Raw genomic sequence first — 22,446 nt, 5'->3', positions numbered from 1 at the left:
TTACTGTCGTAGCAAAAATAGCTGATCTACAAGCTCGCCATTTTTTAATTGGAATCCTGAAAAGTAACCTTTTTATTTAATTTCAAATGCATTTATTTAGAGTTATGTTAACTTTATGAACTTTAATACAAATACATTGGACATAATAAAAGACAAGAATATTTTAATACTAGTCTTTAAGCTACTAGTATAGACTAAAGTAGTTATAACGGGTCATGTTTGCATCTTTGTAATTGTAACAGCTGACATCAATAATATATCAGTATTCTGATATTTAACCTGCGGGCTGCATTAACTCATTTTGGGCGGGAACCCCTTTTGGTGTTAGCATTATGTTATGCTTTAGCTATTGAAAAATAGCAGATCAACAAGCTCATAGCGCGCCACCGAGTGGCGCGCTACGAGCTTGTAGGTCTGCTATTTTTGAAAAATCGAAGAACCACTGACATAGAAACATAGCTTTTTCAGAAAACTGTCCGGATGTAGAAGACATTTTTAGAATCTGATCTCAGGTCTAAATGGGTTAAGTGAAGGTGGAGGCAGCATGTGGTCCCCGGGCCGCCAGTCGCCCATGCGTGCACTAAACGGCACATGAATGAATTCATGTCAGCGTGCTGGGCTGGGCTTTATAGCCCTGTGTTCTGTTCAAGGCTTTAACGACCTCCATCCATCAGTCGGCCAATCGGCTATCGACATATTTGGTTTCCTTGGCAACTCCATCAGTCAATCATTGTCCGAGAGTATCCGTTATTTCAAATTCATACAGACTCATCGATCAACGTTGCAAAAAAGTCTCTCTGGTGGTTTTGCATCATTCAGGTGAAAGGGATTAGGGTTACAGCCAGGATTTGCGTCATGTTTACGCCTGTGAGGAAAAATGGGGAGAAAAGCAATGAGTCATTGTGTGGTTTTCTCTCATTTTTTGATTACCTTTTTTCTATTACCTTTTTTGTATTGAGTGGTGTGGTCGTTTTCGTCCTGTGTCTTCTGTTGGAGTGCATATTATTTGTTAATTTAACGTAGGTGTGTTGCATCAGGTAGGCTCTTTTGCGCATGCGTCAACTGGCCGTGTTTCAGTTCTACATATACGACATGGTTGTTGACGGGTGAAGTTGAGCTGGTGAGTGACGAAATGTGGTTATAAATGTTTATTTACTGGGCATAATCACTGATATGTCCATGTTGATGGTGTGTTTTGTGTATTTTCTGTGTCCCTACAGTCGATTACCCGGCTGAAAGAGAACAACACGGTTAATGTACAAAGTGTACAAAGCATCATAGCATATTTGAGTTGTTGTGTGAATGTGTGTGTGTGTGAAATAAAATGCGCTAAAGGCCGTTGTGAGATGGAGGATGACTGATTTAAGCAGTCACACCTGGCCTGAGTCAAACTAGAACTGGACTCAGAGCTGGGTGTGGCTGCGCACCTGTTGTGCATGGACTTGATCAAGGCACAACAGGATAAATCAGTCATCTCCACAAACACTCAGGGGAGAGGCTCTGTCCGGACAGTGGAGAACCATCTGCTCTCCTGTGTAAACTAATATTGTGATGCTTTCAAAGTGTTATTCCCTTGACTTGGAGGAATAAAGCTACAAACGTAAGAAAGCTGCCCTGTGTTGTGTCCTTCCTTGCCCTGGGTAGTGACTAGTCGGTCACAGCCGTATTGTGTGTGTTCTGTGCTTGAGTAAGACACTGTTTTCATCCGTTAATAAACCCTTTTTCAGAGTTGCTGAATTGAGATGGTCAGTTTAGTAAAGCCGTACAGACAGTGGAGATAATCTGTACTTACAGTAGCAATAGACCTCAAGGCCCCGTGAATCACCTGTTTCATTCTTAACATGCACTTAACCAATGAATGGACATTTAGAATTGAATGAGTCTGGGCACAGTCACCCTTGGAGCTGATTTCCTGAATGTAGTGTTGGCGGCCACAGCAGGGACAAATTAGCCATTGGGCCAGTGGGGCCATGGCCCAGGGGCCCTTGGCTCTCAGGGGCCCTTCGGGGAAATTAGACCATAAGGTACTAGGTTTGACGCCCTGAAAAGGGCTCCTGGGGCCCTTCATTGGCTGTTGATTTTGTTAAATTTAGGTTATATAGTGAACGCATAGGTTGCATACAGTAAATATTTAGATTTTTTAATTATTAGTACTTATAGAACATATTTTTAATATATTATGCTTTTAAGTAGTCTCTCTTAAAAGTTGTTTTTATGATCTTTTATATAGTAACTGTGTTTGTGTGTACTGTGATTTCTGTTGTCTTTACCACTGCACAAAATAAGTTTCCGAAAGGAAAAATAAAGTTCTTTGAAGTTGAAGTTTGAGGTTGAAGTTGAAGTTGAAGTTGAAAAAGATGATAAAAACACAGAAAAACACGGCGCTATGGGGGCCCTTCAAATATTACCGGCCCAGGGGCCCTCATGGGGGTTAATCCGTCCCTGGGCCACAGTCCTCCTTTCAGTCGTCCTGTCTCTGCCCATTTCAAGCAGCACGGGGGTGCAGTAGAGATCTCAAACTCTGCCCAGGCCCGTCCCGACCTGATGTTTTTGGGCTAGCCTAAAATGTATATGCTAATCAGTAGAGCCCGAGGCCTGGGCCTCTGGCTTCATGAAATAAAATATATATAATGCATATTTTATAATAATAATAAAAATAAGTTCTGTTCTGTCTGTTTGTGTATTTTGGTGCTGACTGGCGTTTCACTTTTACTATTTTCGACTTATACTATTTTACTAAAATCTATGCTAATTAGTCGGGCCGGATCGGGCCTGATCAGTTACAAGCATCGCAATGCATTGTGAGCTTGTAGATCAGCTATTTTCAAAGGGACAAAATGTGTTTAGGACTGAAGTAAAAGTACAATATTTGGATCCGAGATCCGCAGTGGAGTAGAAGTAAAAGTATTGGAAATTGGAAATACTCAAGTAAAGTACAAATACCTCAATATTAAGTACAGTATGTAAGTAAATGTACTTTGTTACTTTACACCACTGGCTAGCGGTTTTAAGACAAAAAACAACTCCATCAGAGCTGCCTGTCAGATCTCCGACAGTGGTAGCGAGCCACGAAGCGAAGTAGCGACGAAGCGAAGTGACATTCAAATGTGGCCAAATTTGACTGAGGGGCTGCCATTGGATTTTTTTGAATTTTCGTTTGTTCATGTCATATGAAAGCAGGGAATCATAGTTTCAAATTGACCCACCAGTTTTGGAGATATGGCTTATAGAGTAATGTCGCAGAAAACAGCGAGTTGAGAAAACAGGCTTGAAAGGTTCACTCCTGTGGTCTCTAACATTACACCTATAGCTACATCTATAAGTATTTATTTCATATTTACATGTCGATTTCAGCTCCGACACTTATTTCAGACATGCTCTAGTATGTCTGAAATGTGCCTGTGCTTTTTATTTTGTTTTTCTCTGGTGAAAAGCTGGAATTTGCGCGATGGCAGGCTCTCAGTCAAATTTGGTCACAAATGGTCTGACAGATAGATGCTAATTTCCACTGTTGCATTAGCTCTATCAGTATAGCCTAGCGCTGCTAGCGGTCTGGCTGACAGGCACATGGAGGTGCAGCTCCAGCTGATAACGCAGACTACACACAGTACAATCCTGCCGAGTGTTAATTCAAAGTCAAGGTGTTCTTTCTTCTTTTTTTTTTTTTTACACCTTCAGAGTATAGGTGGGTGAGAGCAGGGGACTATTATATAACGCTCACCACCACCGACCAAGCCCTTATCGGCTTCTCCCCCTGGGGGGACGGTGGGGACGGGGACCTTCTGAAGGGCACATACAGTGTAGGCACAGGGGCTGCGGCGCGCCGCTAGCACTTGACAAGATCAGGGGCTTAGCCCATTTAATGTTGGCGCCGGTCAGAATATTTTAATCCCCCTGGTCTAGATGGTCTGCATGGGACCAATCGTAGCAGCAGCGGGGGAGCAGCAGTATTACATCATCTAAACATGGGCTAGTGGTGTTAAGCCAAAAAACTCAATGTTAAGTCGTACCCCCCCATTGAGTCTGTTGGGGGGGGGGGGCTTCTGAAGGGCAGAGAGCCGAGCCACTGTAGACCCCCCATCCCGGTTGTCAGCTTGTAGATCGGCTATTTTCGGCAAAGTGATTTGGCAGAGGGAAAAAATGGAGGGTGCCAAGTATACAAACCCCTGGGACTCTGGGAGAACGTGCTCAACAGAGTACGTAGGGTTATATAAGTGGCTAAAAGACATTTCGAAGTGCATTAGTTTATGTGTTATTTTGTGCCATTTCAGTTATATTATGCACAATATGCAGTATGCACTTTATTATTATTATTTTTTTATATATAATTTTTATCCCACGATTTTGTAACCCATTTTTCACCCGTGTCAATTATCTAATGTGATCCTGGGCTCTACACACCCTCCGCCAACCTAGTCCCCATATATGGGGGACATGGGGAGAGCAACGGACTTGAACTCATGCTTCCTTCATGCCTGAGTGTCCAAGTTGCTCCTTTACACCTGACAGGGGGAGTTTCCCTGGTTGGACGTAGCGCGTGGAAGGAACACGTTATTCCAACCAGTTCCTTTCCCCTCCATCAGGCGCCCCGGCTGGCCAGGGGTAGGCAGTTTAGAGACCAGGATTACTGCATGTTTTTTGTGAGGGTACCTATACCCTAGGGGACACGGGGAGAACATGCAAACTCCACACAGAAAGGCCCTTTCGCCAACCCCGCCTCGGGTATGGGCACCGATGACGCAGTATGCACTTTCTTCTGAGAAACATCTCTGTGTGATATAGCCTATCCAAATAAGTTTTGCCTTGAAGGAAATTATTATGTCAGGGACAAAATTGTGCCATTTCTAAGGAGGGGAAGGTTGATCGTAACGGGCTAAATTATGATGATAGCCCTGTCTGTCATTTACTGTGGCTATACAGCACTTCATGGCCTTGTCAGCCCGTACCTCGTCTGAGGTATCTCTCTCTCTCTCTCTCTCTCTCTGGCCATGGGGTTATGGGCAGTGCGAGGCACACTGTGCCTGCCGAACTACAGCCACATCCATTTTGGCCTGCTGCTGTGTCAGGGGAAATTCTTGCCTGTGTGAGGGCTTCTGTCACCCAGGCCTAATGTCTCTGCAGCCCAGCAAGAGCTGCAGGCTCTGGGCCAGACGGCCCACTGCTGTGCCCATGCAGGCTGGTGGTGGTGGTGCCCGCGGGGAAAAGGGCACCGAGGGAGGGTGAAACACCAGTCACCTTGACCATGCACATCCTCGTCCATTTGGAGATTGATGGGAACAATATGTGACCCGACGCGGCAGTACAGTACAGACCAGATCGAGCTGCTGCACACTTTGGTTTACAGGGAATCAAGAAAAATGGCGTGTATTTTGAAATACTTTTTGTGAAATCAGATCTGAAATTGGCGTGTAAATGTGACGACAGTGCATGCAAATCAAGTCGGATTTTCGAGCCATTTCATTACAAAACAATTATTTACAGACTTTACTTCCAAAAGCTTAATGATTTTGAAAATAATCATGACATTCAGGCAGCATTTGAAGCTGAAATCCGGGACTCATTCTAATGAATAAAACATTATTTGAACCAGTCTGTGTGGTGCGGAGCCCCTAAGGGGACACACGTCTGTGTGGCACATCTGGAGAGATGGTCTCCCTACTCTATGGTTGAGAAATGTCCACCCTGGTGTCGGACAGGACACCGACTGGTAGACAATGTCAGCAGTGGTGGAAAGTAACTGTGAAGTCTAATGTACTTGGGGCGACTGTGGCTCAGGAGGTAGAGCAGGTCGTCCAATGATCCATGGGTCGGCGGTTCGAATCCCGGCTCCTCCTGTCTACATGTCGAAGTGTCCTTGGGCAAGGACATGAATGAATGGGTGAATGTAATGCACAATCTATGTAAAGCGCCTTGGATAAAGGCGCTATATAAATGCACCATTTACCATTTACCATTTACTTAAGCTCAATTTTGAGGTATTTGTAATTTGTATTTCAGTACTTTTACTTCTACTCCTTCTGCATTTTTCAAAGGATTTGTATACATTTTGTATATATTTGAAAACTTGTGAAATGGGGCATTTTCCATAATGAGTACTTTTGGTACAAGAATTCCGAACTTTTACTTGTAAAGGAGGATTTCTACAATGCAGTATGCAGTATACTTTTACTACTTACAGTACAGAATGTGAGTACTTTCAAAATTAAAATCGCCAAAGTAACTAAAGTTTTCAAATAATTGTAGTGGAGTAAAAGTACAAAATTTGGCTCTGAGATGTAGTGGAGTAGAAGTAAAAGCATTGGAAATTGGAAATACTCAAGTAAAGTACAAATTCCTCAGAATTAAGCACAGTACTTAAGTAAAAGTACTTAGTTACTTTCCACCACTGGTACGTAATTGCAATTGCTATTTCACCATATTTCTGTGAGCTGGGGCTGTGATACTGTACCAGTTACATTATTCAGAACATTCAGTACATCTTGTTCCCTTTAGTTTTGTCATTAGATTATTTGACGTTCGTTTTAATGCACCAATTAAATTTACGTCCACCCACACGCTTAGTCACTGGCACATTAATCCAGCACTTTTAATATAGAAAAAAAAAACACATTACTTTTGTTTCACTCATATCATTATCCCCACCACATTCGAATAGATATTATTATAATCCATTCTTGTTTGTTTGGAGCACTGTGAGTGCCTTTTTTTGATTATTTTCTCAGGCAGCACACAATAGCAGTTGATTTTGTTTATGTATTCATTAGGGATGTCCCGATACACCTTTTTCCTTTCCGATCCGGTGTTTGCCGATACCGATACAGAATACCGATACCAGAGAATAATATATATAATAATAATAAAATAAAAGATATCTTATTTTGAAGTCCACCGACTGGGAATAGTGTTTATAGGTATCTAGCTATATACAGTATCTCGTGTTTATAGCAGACTCCGCACTCAAATGTGCACTTCCAGTTTGGGCAACTCGAAAGCAAACTCCACATGCCCCAACATTTTATTTACCTCCTATAGTGTCAACCCCTTACCCCTGTGTCGGATCTGTGGTTAGACTGGCATATTTGCCAATACCGATATGACCCGATATGACCAAATAAGGGCCGATCCGATACTGTTCCGATACCGATACAGCATCGGGACATCTCTAGTATTCATTAGTTCATTAATTAATTCAGTCATTACAGTGCTGGCAGTCTCATGCTGCGTGCAATGCATAAAAGGAGTCTATAGTAATCAGTTTTTCATTCTTATTTTTCATAATTTTTTGATTAATTCCTGAGCCAATAATTTGATGACCAGGTCATTGGTCAGTAGTTTAGTTTAGTTTATTTAGGATCCCCATTAGCTGTTGCACCTGGCAACAGCTATTCTTCCTGGGGTCCTCACAGAATAATATACATACAAAAAAAACATTACAACATTACAGATATCACAAAAGAAAAGAAAGAAAACAAAAAAACAAAAAAAGTAAATACATTAAAGCATAACTACGGTTAGTGCATTCACTCTAGATTACATTAACTGGTATATTAACATAAACAGAATTACAATTTCGCTATATATATAAGAAAATCCTTCAGTCTTTTCTTAAAGTGCCTTTTACCCTTAATTTCTGTGATGCGTACTGGTAGAGAGTTCCAGAAAGTCATTGCCCTGTACATGACTGTATTCTTCATTGCATCAGTTCTTGGCTTAGGCACTGTAAATCGACCCATTGCAACATGTCTGGTATTATGTCTGTGTCTATCACTGGTATAATGAATATTTTTATATAAGCATTTTGGTTTTTTATTTGAACAAATGTTCCTAAAAAATCCAGCCAGACTAGCAGCTAATCTCTGCTCCACCAACAGCCATGACAGCTTCTGATGATTTAACAGTGTACTAGATCTAGTATTGCAGTTCAGGGCAAGGCGAGCTGCCTTATTCTGGGCTATTTGTAATTTACACAGGTCCTTTTTAGCTGCATTGGACCACACAACTGGACAATAGTCAAGGTGGGATATCACTAGTGCCTGGATGACCTGGACAGCAGATGTTGGAGTTAAAAACTCAGCACATCTCCTAATCATGGACAAACCCCCTCCCATTTTCTTAGTTATGTTTTGAATATGAGTAGACCATGTTAGATGACTGTCTAATGTAACCCCAAGTAGTTTTGTTTCATCTACCTGCTCAATTGCTAAATCGCTCAGATTCAGATTCAATTTGGGTTTTGACTTGAGCATATGCTGTGATCCAAATACAATGGATTTAGTCTTTGAGATGTTCAGGACCATCCTATTGTTCACCACCCACTCTGATATGTTCTGTAGTTCCTTGTTGAGAGCTACAGACAGATCTTCCACATTAGTGGCAGACATATACAAAGTAGTGTCATCAGAATACATGGCTATATTGGCCCTGTCTAAGACCAGTGGCATGTCATTTGTAAATTATAGTGAACAACAAAGGACCTAAGCAACTTCCTTGTGGAATTCCAAAATGTGAGTAATTGGATTAGTTACCAGGTGTACAGCGAGCTTCAGTAACTTGCCATCAAGGTTATCCAGGCCTGCAGACTTCTCACTGTGTATTGAGAGTAACAGTTTCTCCACCACCTCAGAGCTGATGGGTTCAAAACTAAACATACAGGACTTATTATTCATAATTTTGTCTAATATAGAGGAAACACAATGCACACCATTACAAGACATATCCTTTCTTAACCTTTCTACTTTACTGGTGAAGAAGTTGTTAAAGTATTGAGCTATGTCATATGGCTTAGTGATAAAAGCCCCATCCACCTCAATGAAGGAGGAAGCCCTATTAGAGCCCCTACCCAGAGCATTGTTCAATGTTTTCCACAGCATCTTACTGTCCGATTTTATTTCATTTATCCTTGTTTGATAATAACATTTCTTTTTCTTCCTATTCATTTTTGTAACAGTAGAAGACTCTTATTGGAGACTCCACTGGTCATCAAATGATCGGTTTAGGACAAGGAGCATAAACATTACCATCAATTCAAGGCTGTCATTTATTTGGCTTACAAAGCGGTTGTTTGTTCAGCCAGTACCATGTTTTCTCAATGCAATCCTACGGAAGCAGTACTGCGCATGTGGACGGGGGTTGACTGGACTACATTTTTATTTAAGCCTGATTTAAGCAGTTGTTTCACCCCTGACATAAAATTGTACATTCCTGTGTTAAGTTTATCAACTGTATCTCGGTTCTGATACCTTTACTTTTTGGAAACTATACTGCGAAAAGGGTTATCGCCACTGTTTACCACATTCGTGGTAATGTGATCTCTTGGAGCGGTGAGCTGCAGCCGTGCCGTGCTCGGGAATCATTTGATTAGTAGATTTGACCCCCCAATCCAACCCATTGATGCTGAGTGCCAAGCAGGGAGGCATTGGATCCCATTTTTACAGTCTTTGGTATGACCCGGCCGGGGATCGAAGCCCCGACCTCCCAGTATCAGGGCGGACACTCTAACCACAAGGCCACCGTCAGGTGCATTCCCGGTGCGCATTTCCTAAGGCATTCTAAGGGTGTAACTGCCTGTATTGGGCGTTTACTCTTCACTGCATGCCATGCCATAATTAATATAACGCTATGGCTGAAAAGCATTGACCAAATATGCAGTGCCAACAGCATATAGGCTTGCATGCTAAACGTGGCGCACACACAAGTTCCACTTGCACTTCATGCCAAAGTCTGCTAATGACTTCAAACTCATGAGCACAGTTGGAAGTCTATACTCCACAACCTTCCATTTTGCGAGGTTGAGCGGCTAGGCGGCTATCTGGGTTCATTCATACTTGGTCGATTACATTCTATACGCTAGATTAGCATCTGGCTTGAATATCGCCTCATTTTCACCGCCAATATCTCCAAGGAGATCTACGTTCCACCTGCCAAGAGACATCGTCTCCTGGGGCTTTGCTTAATTTGATTCTCACCCTATAGCCAACAGGAGGGTATTTATGTAGCTAACCCAGCGGTCCATGGTTAAACGGGTCTGCACTCGTGGAACTGTTGCCAATTTAGACTCGTTAATTTACACGTTATTTCATTATATGGGTCTCAGCTCTTTTGCCTTAATTGCTTTGTTAACCCATTCTGGGCGGGAACCCCTTTTGGTGTTTCAAGCATTCTGTTATACTTTAGCTATTGAAAAATAGCAGATCTACAAGCTCATAGTGCGCCACCGAGTAGCGCGCTATGAACTTGTAGGTCTGCTATTTTTGAAAAATCGTTAAAATGTGCCTCAAATCTTTCCAGAAATTGTCATGATTTAGAAAACTTTTTCTTTAAAATTTCGACGTCAGGCCTGAATGGGTTAAGGCACAAATACCCAGAGGGCAGCAGTAAGAGCAGTGCACCAAAACATTGGGATCTGCAAGGGGTAGGAAACAGACCAGGAGCCTATACTGTATATACAGTACCATATATTAAAAGGATGGTTAATAGAGGCCCAGGGATGACACGGTATTGTAGGTGGAAGAAAGAATAAGGTAGCATCTTCCTGTTTCCATGCAGGACAAAAAGCATATGGGTTGTTTGCTTGCATTGGATTTTTGATTATTGACCAAATATATGCTCTCTGTGGCAAATACAAATTCATGATACTATACGTCAAGATAATCTTCACAAATTAACACCACTTGATGTTTCTTGAAGCATGAATGCCAGATCCCAAGGAGTAAAATGCTATAATGTTAGACTTAAATATCATCAGTATTCAGAAACCTCTGAGGTCTTGTGTACCCACGGTCTAGTGATCCCACGGGTCCCAAGGGGCCCGAAGTAAATCTGTGCTGTAGCAGGCTGTTTTTATATAACTGTCTGCGGGTGAGAATAGACGGTCAAAAGAAAAAAAGGCGGGACCTGCAAAATACTGCATCCCCTCAATAAACCAGCCATATAGCACACCTGAAACGTGGTGGTCGTGCTTATAACTTTAGATTGATAGGAACACATTTAACTCATGGCTAAATTTGAAATGCTGTTCTTGACAGGTATAGATGTGCATAATGCATCTAATAACCTGCTGTCAGGCGGCAAGTCCAGCCGAGCCCCACTGTGTCGCTGTCCATGGTGCTGAAACGGCACCGTGTTATGTTTATGTGGTTTGTTTATGGCTGAGTCAGCCCGCCCTCCCATTAGACAGTAAGTTAGTAAGTAAGTAAGTAAGCAAGCAAGTAAGTAAGTAAGTAAGTAAGTAAGTAAGTAAGTAAGTAAGTAAGTAAGTAAGTAAGTAAGTAAGTAAGTAAGTAAGTAAGTAAGTAAGTAAAATGTTGTGCATACATTGCCCCAATATCTGTACAATAAACAACAATTATGATATACCAATTTATTATAATATATTATATAGTATCTTAAAAACCTATCTAAGCAGAGAGTTTGAGCCATTATTTCCATGCAGTGTGTGTCCGTGCAGGTATACTGTATGTGTGCAGGGCATGGTGACAGTCCCCGAGACGGACAGATAGGGATCAGGAGTGACTGAATCCATCCATGGTGTTTGTCCTTCCTGCGTTCCTGAAGGACAGCTCTGGGTTTAGGAGGAGGAGTGAGACATTGATTTTCTTTCCCCCCACACACACACTTTTCTGGCCTGCTTCTGCACACTGTTTTATTTAAGAGTGGAAAAAAACGCCTGACCCTTCTGACATTGACCGCAGAAACCCTGGCAAGTGTCTTAACCCATTTTTGGCGGGAACCTTTTGGTGTTAGCATTATGTTATACTTTAGCTATTGAAAAATAGCAGATCTACAAGCTCATAGCGCGCCACCGAGTGGCGCGCTACGAGCTTGTAGGTCTGCTATTTTTGAAAAATCGAAGAACGACTGACATAGAAACGTAGCTTTTTCAGAAAACTGTCAGGATGTAGAAGACATTTTTAGAATCTGATCTCAGGTCAAAATGGGTTAAACATGGCTATGTCACCCACCCTATAACGTTACTGAATATTCTCTCTCCTGGAGAGAGCTGAAAGGGTTCCTGGTAGATCCTCAATTGAAAAAACGTGTCATTCACTATAGCGTGTCACACTTTCTTCCCTGCAGGGCCAAATGACTATATTGATCCTTCCCTCTTGGACATGTTTCTGTGGCCTGTCCCTTGGGATCCACCACTGTATTAATTCTATACCTTCAGGGGAATCAATACAAAAGGGGGAGGCCAAGGCATGTTTGATTAGATAGGTGCGATCACTAGCGTATATCCTTCCCCCAGGTCATTAAGAGAACCATCTGAATTATGTATTCATTTTAATACATTACACTTGTTTATCTGCAGGGAACAGGGTATTGTTTTGTCTTTGTTTTCTGTTGCAGTATTTTACTTTATTTCTTGTGTAAATAGAAATACATAGCAGAGAAAATACTAGAAAGAAAAGTTAGAGTGAAGGGCAGACCTTGAGCACAGATCGTGAGCGGGATTTCAGCCAAATCCGCTTGTCAGTCATGACGTGCCCACCCGCAAAACATAGTCTAAATCATTATCAGTGTTGTAATCAATCAAATTAGCACCAACTTAGCCTCGGTACGCCAGGCTTTTATTTTCGTTCGCATTTGGCTCAAAAATAAAAGCCTGCATGGGGGAACGAGACACATTTCCTCACTAGGAACTACAGTGCAGAGGGACGTTGCTCGAAATTTGGAGACGTCAGTTTTCTCCGCTGTTTTCTACCAGGGAGGGGAGGGGGGCAGGGCTCAGCGCTCAGATCGGTGAACCAATATTATCCAGGGCATTGCTCAAGGGCGACCCGCCCCTCTAGACCATGAAAGCACGCTGGCTGGGCCAGGCTAGCACCAACTAAACACAAAGTATTCATAATTATACAGAACTACTAGACAAGATCATTCGGCAAGCAGTTGTTTCATTCCATGCCGATTGAGCAGCGTATATATGACCTGGCCATGCTGCTTTCAGATGATTTCACCCAGCGGGTGCAAAGTTGGCAGCAAAATTCTGGCCCATTGGTGGACACAGAGGCATCTGGTGTCCGGGGCCTGGGGCCAGAATCTCTAATGACTGGGTCACCATGCCATGAAAGAACTGGGACAGATGGGGTGTGTGGGATGGAGGTCTATACTGCCAAATACCCTCATTCCTCCTCAACATTGTATCCCTTAACCAATTTTGGGCGGGAACCCCTTTTGGTGTTTTAAACAATATGTCGTAATCTAGCTATTGAAAAATAGCAGATCTACAAGCTCATAGCGCGCCACCGAGTGGCGCGCTATGAACTTGTAGGTCTGCTATTTTTGAAATGTGCCTCAAATCTTTTTGAAAATTGTCATGATTTAGAAAACTTTTTTTTTTTTGACGTCGGGCCTGAATGGGTTAAGTGCAGTGGTGGAAAGTAACTAAGTACATTTACTTAAGTACTGTATAGTTTTGAGTATGTCACACTTTTACTTCTACTCCACTACATTTCAGAGGCAAATATTGCACTTTTACTATTTGACAACTTTAGTTACTAGTTACTACGTAGATTTGTATTATTATTACAAAACATACATAAATCACTTCAGCCCTATATAAGTTTTGAATGCAATTCTTTGAATATAATATTCTTTCACAGCAAACGTTTTTAACTCATAACTTTGCTTCCCTGGAACAACATATTTTCAGATAAGGGTCCGCGGCCAAATACATATATATTTATGGGGCTCCTTGGCATGAAATAGTTTGACAACCACTGTCATTATAGAAACAGGAAGACGACAGGAAGACTGTCGTGATTTAGAAGACATTTTGTAGAATCTGGTCTCAGCCTGATAAATGCAGGAGGTGGCAGGTATAGAGGGTGAAGAGGACACGCTGCGTAGCCATGAGGGGATTATGGTTATTCACCCAGAGGTGGCTGGAGGGAGAGCAGAAGGAAGGGTGAACACACTACAGTGTATACATGATGAACTGGTTGAAGTTTCCTCTGTAATTACTACCCAACAGGGGCCCCTCCTGGGAGGAACCGGGCAGCTGAGCCGGAGCTTATAGAAGGTGTGCGGTGGACAGAATAAAATGCCGAGAGAGAGAGAGAGAGAGAGAGAGAGAGAGAGAGAGAGAGAGAGAGAGAGATGCTATAATCAATATTCTGCTGAATAGATCGGTCCTCCGTCTGCGTGTGTGTGTGTGTGTGTGTGTGTGTGTGTGTGTGCGCGTGCGTGCGTGCGTGCGTGCGTGCGTGCGTGCGTGCGTGCGTGCGTGCGTGCGTGCGTGCGTGCGTGCGTGCGTGCGTGCGTAAACCTGAGCTGGTGCCAAACGTATATTATAGTAAACCAAAGACTCTGCCTCGACCGCCATTTGTACAGTAATCTGATGGTCATCAGCACAGAGAGAGAGAGAGAGAGAGAGAGAGAGAGAGAGAGAGAGAGAGAGAGAGAGAGAGAGAGAGAAGGGTCGCTGCCAGGGTCCAGACTCTTTGCAGAGAGGAAATGAAGCTCTCTTCACTGCATGCTATAAAGGTCAGAACATCCTCTGATTTGGCATTCTTTCCCCTCTCCTCTCTCTCTGTTGCTGTCTCTCTCTCTCTCCCCCTTGAACTTCCCGCTACCATTCTTCCTCCAGAAGGCCGGGCTACGCTGGCGGGCCAGCGTGCAGAAAAAAAAAAAAGGTCAGATGATGTGGGGAAATAAAAGTGGTTGTATACAGTGTGTTGTTGTTTGAAGATGGTTGTTTGCAGGCAGGCAGAGCACATAGAAGTGTGTAAATCTTTGGTGTGAGGTGTGTTTATACGCTGCTGCACTGTGCATGTGCATGTGCATGTGCATGTGCATGTGCATGTGCATGTGCATGTGCATGTGCATGTGCATGTGCATGTGCATGTGCATGTGCATGTGCATGTGCATGTGCATGTGCATGTGCATGTGCATGTGCATGTGCTGTACACGGCGGTACAGTTAACAATATATATCTCAAAAACCAAAACAGAGAAAACAAAATCCAACATCAGTGTCGACTGGCAGCATCATCATCATCATCATCATCATCATCATCATCATCATCATCATCATCATCATCATCATCATCAAACATCAGACATGAATTACATACATGGGCACAGAAAGAAATGCAAGCACAGTCATGAGGCTGTATGGTTCTGCTGGGGAAATCGCTGTTCGCTATATAACGTCCCTAGTTCTGCAACGTCTCTTAGGACGTACTTGACCTTGCAATATTATTATAGCCCTTTTAAGAAATAGTTTATGCCAAACAATGGGAATGTCAGCAGAGTGGTGACGGAGAGAGACTCTGCGACATTCAACAACAACTTTCAGCTGCAAGCGTTTTTAGTGGATGGAAGAGTCTGGACACACATTTTTTTTGTTTTAGTTTTTTCACCAACATGGATGACATTTTTAGTTTTTCAGTTTTTTTTCTCTCTTTCAAACCCAAGCGATTCAAAAAGAGGGAGAGCAGAAAAAAAGCGTTACCTTCAGCCCCCCCGGGTGTGTCGGGTCATCGCCGGGGGTCAAAGGTGAGGTCAGAGGTGACGTCCACGACGTGAGCCAGAGGACAGGACAAGGGGGGAGGGGGGGTGGGGTTGTGTGAGGGGGGGGGGGGGGGTAGACAGTGGCGGAGGTAACGGGGACAGAAGCACGAGATATAGATGCATGTGTGTGTGCATATAGGGAGGAGAGGATGGTGCATGGGTGGTGATAATGACCCAAAAACGAACAAAACATGTGAGGATTTGGAGGTGCGTGGGGACTAGGGAGTTGAGAAAAGAAAGATGGCAAAGGGAAACGGCTGGAAAGAATGGAGGGATTCTTTGAATGAAGGAAGATGCCTTAATTGTGGGGGGGCTAGAAAAAGCAGGGAACAAGCACGGGGAGGTTGAGGGGCAGAGAGGTCGATTCCGTTTCTTCTATAAATAATTAAATGAAAACGACCAAAGGAAAGTAAAGGAAACTATTCAAACTGAAAACAGAGGGAACGAACACCCATACCTTGGTTGTTTACCGTCAGGTGCGCCAGACCTTGAAGGGGAAAAGAACAGAAAAAACAAAGAACAGAAAGAGGAAAAAAGAAGAAGGTCATAAAAGGCAACGGGAATAAAACAAAAGCATTGTCACAACGTTGGACTGCAGCTTGTGACAGACATCCTGGGGCAGACTCGGATGTCAGAGTTCAAATCAAACTCATATCAAAAAAAGAATAAGAAAAAATAAGGAGAGAGAGAGAGAGAGAGAGAGAGAGAGAGAGAGAGAGAGAGAGAGAGAGAGAGAGAGAGAGAGAGAGAGAGAGAGAGTACGTACGAGAGAAGTAGTAGTAGTAACAGAAAAACAAACAAGCAAACACTCCTTGAGTGAGGTGTGTGTGAGGTGGGAGGGGGGTTTAGGAAAAAAAAGCATTTACATTTGGCGCAACTCCACGAAGGCCGTTGCTCTCACAAATGCTTTTTTTTCCCTCTGGAGTACTTTATGGAACACATAGAGAACTGTTTGGCAGAAGAATATATAAGGCCTATAGAGACTATAGGATTCTTTCCCTAAACCGTAGCACGATCGAGGTCATGAACAGCAAGAAATCGCAACTGCAGTGCGAAAGGCCTTCACACAATTAAGGGACAAAGATAAGCCGCAGGAAAGAAAAAAAATCAAACAAAAAAACAAACAAAACAAGAAACAGTATTTGTGTTAATGTAACAATAAATAACAATACATAAATGAAAGAGCTCTGAGCAAAAGATCATACCGACACAGATAAATCTGTGTACAGTGCCATAGATAGAGCCGCTCTAGTTCATGTTTCAAGCAATTCCACTCATAACCAACCCCTCCCCCCCCGCTCCCCTAAATGATCACAGGCAATCACCCGCTCCCTCCTAATTGGGCTACTCTAGCCCATGCTTCAGCCATTGGCTGATCTCTCAATCAAACGGGCACACAAAAAGCAGTAGTGCTCTCGTTTGAAAAATATGGCATTTCCGCATGCAGTACTGACAAATGAAAACCCAAGGGGGTTATATATATATATATATATATATATATATACATACATTATATCCCCTCTTCAGACATTATAGGCTCACCCACCCGTTCTCACTTCAACATCATCCCTGCATGTATATTCTCTCTGATCCCAGCACAAAGCTACCCCTGATTGAAAACAGCAGCCATGCTGCTCAACAGCATCATTACAATTATCTGTCACAGAGCAGCGTGTCGGACGCTCCGCACTCAAGTAGCAATCCGTTTCCCCCGGCGCTGATGTATACAACTAGGCTATTTGAAAGTAATATGAAACCCCAGGTTCAGTACTCATTTCTAAGGAAAAAAGGGAAAAAAGAGAAGTAAGGTCCCCCAGGGACGGTATTGCATCTGTTCGTACCCCAAATAGACCCCATAACAGACCCGCTTCTTGTGCGTATTGCATATAGACTTTTTTCTTATTGCTGCATTCCTTTTTTATTCATTTACTTTTTTACAAATTTCTTCACATACAAAGTGACAGATGTGTTCCACAGGAGTCGTGGCACATGTGTAAACAAGTTCCATGGCTTTTGGTCAAACGAGTGAGTGAGTTTTGCCTGTTCAAAGTGCTCGTTATCGCTGCTTATAGCTATATATATATTTCACAAATGTTCACATACATACAGTACTTCTCTTCAACTGGGATTTCATATAATAGTCTATAGATTGTCTGTAGAACGTTTCACGCAAATTGCTCAGAAATCCATAGGCAGAAAATCAGTTTAAACCGTTTTTGAAACAGGCGGAGCTTACTAGTCAAGGTGACAGATGTGTTCCCCATGAGTCAAGGCACATGTGGAAACAAGTGCCACACACACACACACACACACACACACACACACACACACACACACACACACACACACACACACACACACACACACACACACACACACACACACACACACACACACACACACACACACACACACACACACACACACACACGATATTGTGGATTACCTTGTCTCACAGCTTCTTTTCTTTCGTTTTATCTCTTCTCTTTCTTTACCCAGTGTCCCTCTCAGGCTGGTTGAGAGCAATATGGGGGGGGGGGGGGGGATTGTGTGCGTGTGCGCACATGCATGTGCCTGTGCGTGTGCCTGTGTGTGTGTGTGCCTGTGCGTGCGTGAATTATTTGGTATTCACCAGCAGCAGCATCCTGTGTCAGTGCAGGAGCTCTCGTCTTATCTCCTTAATGGATTATGAGCGGAGAGAACAAAACAGGGGGAGGCATAGTGAGAATGATTGGGCCTCTCCCTACGACAGGCCGGCTAGGAAAAGGACAGAACCCCAGATAAATAGACCCCCGTATGTGTGCCTGGCTGTACACACTCTGCTCTCCCCCGTGAAAATCACACATGTTATTAGGGGAGAGGACAATAGATACAGCTTGTAGTCAACGAGGATCATCTGGGCCTCCGTTGGCCCCATGGCTTACTGATTGGCAGTCGCACTGCAGTTACTGTGTGGCACGCACGCACGTGCGCATGCACGCGCACACACACACACACACACACGCGTGCGCCCAGGAAGACAACCACCACACACGCTCACATTTATAACAGACACACATGCTTGCACACAATATGTTATTGTGCACGTGCATTGTGTTGTCAGCCAGACTGGGTGAAAGAGAGTCAGAGGGAGAGGAGGGATATGATGGAAAAGTGTAATCACCTACAAGGTCCTTTCAAACAGGCTGTGATTTAACACGCCTATAGTTCATTTTCAATGAGACCTGCGTTGGGGTTTTTTTTTCTGTACGCACGGAGAAGTCGAGGGGCGACAACGCAAGCGTATTTACGTGAGAGAGAGAGAGTATACGTACGAGAGAAGTAGTAGTAGAAAAACAAACAAGCAAACACTCCTTGAGTGAGGTGTGTGTGAGGTGGGAGGGGGGTTTAGGAAAAAAAAGCATTTACATTTGGCGCAACTCCACGAAGGCCATTGCTCTCACAAATGCTTTTTTTCTCCCTCTGGAGTACTTTATGGAACACATAGAGAACTGTTTGGCAGAAGAATATAAGGCCTATAGCGACAACGCAAGCGTATTTACGTGGGCGCGGTCCCGTGAAATTGTCGCGCCCGTGCTTGTTTCGTGCACACGCCCACGACTCACCAGACCTGGATTCTGTTTAGCTGATCCAGGCGACAACGTCTGCGTTCAGCGTTGCCCGTTTGAAGGGACCCTATAGAGCGTCAAATCATTTCATGACGACGAGACGCCCGGAAAAGAATTCCCTATACATTTTTTCCCATAGACGTTTCAAAAAGTATTCTTCAATTTTTCAAAAATAGCAGACCTACAAGCTCGTAGCGCTCCACTCGGTGGCACGCTATGAGCTTGTAGATCTGCTATTTTTCAATAGCTAAAGCATAACATAATGCTAACACCAAAAGGGGTTCCCGCCCAAAATGGGTTAAGCCTCGGACAAAGCCAACTCTTTGTTGTGACAAATCATGACAATGAACACTGGGCCGAGCAAATAATTAAAAAAAAAAAAAAAAAAAAGTCCTGTAACCTGCCCTTTTTTCTTCTTTTTAATTATTTGATCGGCCCAAAACATTGCGTTTCTTGTCATGATTTGTCCCAGCTAGAGTTGGCTTTGTCCGAGGCTTAAAAGGTCTTTAAATAAATACTTTTTGAAACGCCTATGGGGAAATAATGAATAGGAAATTCTCTTCCGGGCCTCTCGTCGGGGGCGGGACAGCAATGCTCTATATAGTAATGCAGGTATAGAGCTCAAAATGCAACAGCGCTTACTACACTGCACAATGATGAGTGTCAATTTAACTCAGCAGAAGGGGGGGAAGGCCAGCATTTTGCCGTTACAGATGCCAGTGCGTTTCAATGGGTTCTATGCACACAGAATAACTCTTCCTACTTCCTTCACAGGTGTTACCGATGATATGGTAATTAAGACTTTTTGTGTGCAGTGGTTCTAAAAACATTTTTAACCCATTTTGACCTGAGATCAGATTCTAAAAATGTCTGTTTGAAAATGACAGTTTTCTGAAAAAGCTATGTTTCTATGTTAGTCGTTCTTCGATTTTTCAAAAATAGCAGATCTACAAGCTCATAGCGCGCCACATAACATAATGCTAACACCAAAAGGGGTTCCCGCCCAAAATGGGTTAATTTCAAGGACCCCCATAACTCTGAGAGTGTACAAATGGAACCAAATGGATCAATTTGGAACCCACTAAAGGACACTTTGAGACCCACTGGTGTAGCAGAGTGTTTCCAGTGAGCAAAAACATGCACAATAGTATAGCACCCTGCACTGCGTGAAAAGAGGAGTTAACGGGCAATTATGGGCACTAGATTTGCCCGTAAACCTCAAGTTTAGCAGCATATACAGTAATATACGGTAATATACAGGTGTGATGGTACAAATCGGGAGTTTACCGGAGTTTGTTGGAAGGTTTAAAGGGAGTTTCCTGTAATATACACATCCGTATTCCATGCTTTTTGCGCAGTGCTGACTCCGTCTGTTTGACCAGAATGGAACAGAGCCTTCATTAGTGTCATCGGTAACCCCAAGCCCCCAGAACGACTGTCCAAGCTGCCACTACGTACTGGCCAAAAGTGGAACTGCAGCACTTTCATGGAGGTGGACCGACGTTCATGTGCGTATAACGTGCATCAACCCTGACCTCAAATTTGAGACCGCTCTCTCAACTTCCGCTCGCTTGAGCCATTGAGTTATAATGGTACTTCCGGCAGTCTTCCGGGTGCTTCAAAACGCCACTGAGCAACTTCCATCGAAATGAATAGCAGGGGGCGGGGCTGTCGCTCCCGGTCCGCTCTCTAACCTTCATAATAACTCTATGGGTAACATAGAGCCCATAGGGCCCAAGTTCTTTCCAAAATGGAGTGTGTGCAGAGAGCCCATAATATTGACCACAGCTGCACGTTGGGTCGTGCGCCGACGAGCCCTGTCCGCATGCAGGACAGCTAGGCCATGAATGAACCATCTCCCGTCCACCTCTCCATGGCATCCGAGCGGTTGATTATACGTCCTTAATTCGGTGGGTAGATGGGAGCGCCTGACGGAACCCGAGCCAGGCCGGCCGGCCGGCTCGAGGGGCTCCGATTGGCTGGAGATGATTGAGTGGCAGATGGAGAGGGGGGTCATAATTCTGTCATTAGGAAGGTATGGCGCGCCTCCGTCCGATCTGGCCATCATTCTGCCAACTATACCGTCCTCCCCTCTCCTCTCCTCTCCTCTCCTCCCCTCTCCTCTCCTCTCCTCCCCTCTCTTGACGTGTGTGCCATTATAATTGTTCTATAAGAACTTAACATAGATCCCCATGACTCCAGGCATGCTGGCGTCACACTTGTTACATAAATAGCAGTGCACATGTGAACTATATTCGCAGCTCAATTTCAGCAATGAATGCTGATCATCTGCATCATTAATTTTCACCTTGCGTTACCGTGCGTGCTTTCAGATGTATTGCTGGTGTCTAAAGGTATTTCTCAGCCAACAAACATCTGTATTTATAAAGCACTTACCAAACAAAGTTACAAAGATATTTTCAGAACAAGTATTCAGTTGAAGGAAATCATTTTGACATCCTGTCATTTAGATAGTTTGATAGTTAACTAAGCTGGACAGGGCGTTGGACTATAAGATACATTGTATCGTCTTCTTAACTATTGGCAGTGTTGGCAGTTTGCACATTGTATAATTGTGTAAAAAATGTATAATTTTTTGTACTTGATTGGGTGTTTTTTTAAACTATAGTGTCCCTGTATTTTTTAGAAAAGTCTCCTGTGGACAAGTGGTGAAAATTAGCACATGTGCTAACACACTGTAAATGATGCATCTACTAATTGTACAACTGTACAATGAGCAATGTGATTGTTATGTCCATATCAAATAAATAAACATAAACATAAACATTGGGTGTTGATCGGTGCAGAGGTTTGCAATGTTAGTTCTGGACATACAGACACACAGCAGTGGCGGCCGTTTTCGTTCCAGACGGGCCCAAAAACTACATCCACGAAGCATCGGCCATGCAGCCTTTGCCTTACAAACGTGCACGCACGCACGCACGCACGCACGCACGCACGCACGCACGCACGCACGCACGCACGCACGCACGCACGCACGCACGCACGCACGCACGCACGCACGCACGCACGCACGCACGCACACACACGCACGCACACACACGCACGCAAACAGGTGTGAGCATATACGGCAACAGATGTGCAAGGGATGGGGAGCTTGCAAAGGGGCAAAGAGGAATGGGCGTCATCATCATTATCCCTCGTCTCTCTCACTCTCTCTACCTTCCATGGACCCTGTCGTCCTCCTGCCTTCCTTCCCTGGGCTCTCTCTGTCCCTCGTCCATCAGACACACAGACACACTGACTAGCTCTGGACAAGAAGAGGGATGTGCCCCTGCTGTGCCAAGACCCCTCCACCCCCCACCCAC

The 22,446-nt window shown here is 43.7% G+C and overlaps 1 protein-coding gene across 1 annotated transcript in view; it reads right to left on the bottom strand.

The window, feature by feature from the left end:
* The window catches only part of LOC306914191 (neurexin-2-like), an 847,936-nt gene that overhangs the window by 738,384 nt on the left and 87,106 nt on the right, over positions 1-22,446 (bottom strand). The window contains exon 2 of the mRNA XM_079491166.1: positions 15,967-15,996. The gene's annotated coding sequence lies outside the window, so the exon portion shown is untranslated. The remainder of the gene's footprint in view (positions 1-15,966; positions 15,997-22,446) is intronic.

This window comes from Electrona antarctica (genome assembly GCF_951216825.1).
Source record: "Electrona antarctica genome assembly, chromosome: 21".
NCBI classification, from domain to species: Eukaryota; Metazoa; Chordata; class Actinopteri; order Myctophiformes; family Myctophidae; genus Electrona; species Electrona antarctica.
Note: the sequence above shows the minus strand (reverse complement) of the source record. Positions and strands in the feature narration are given on the sequence as shown.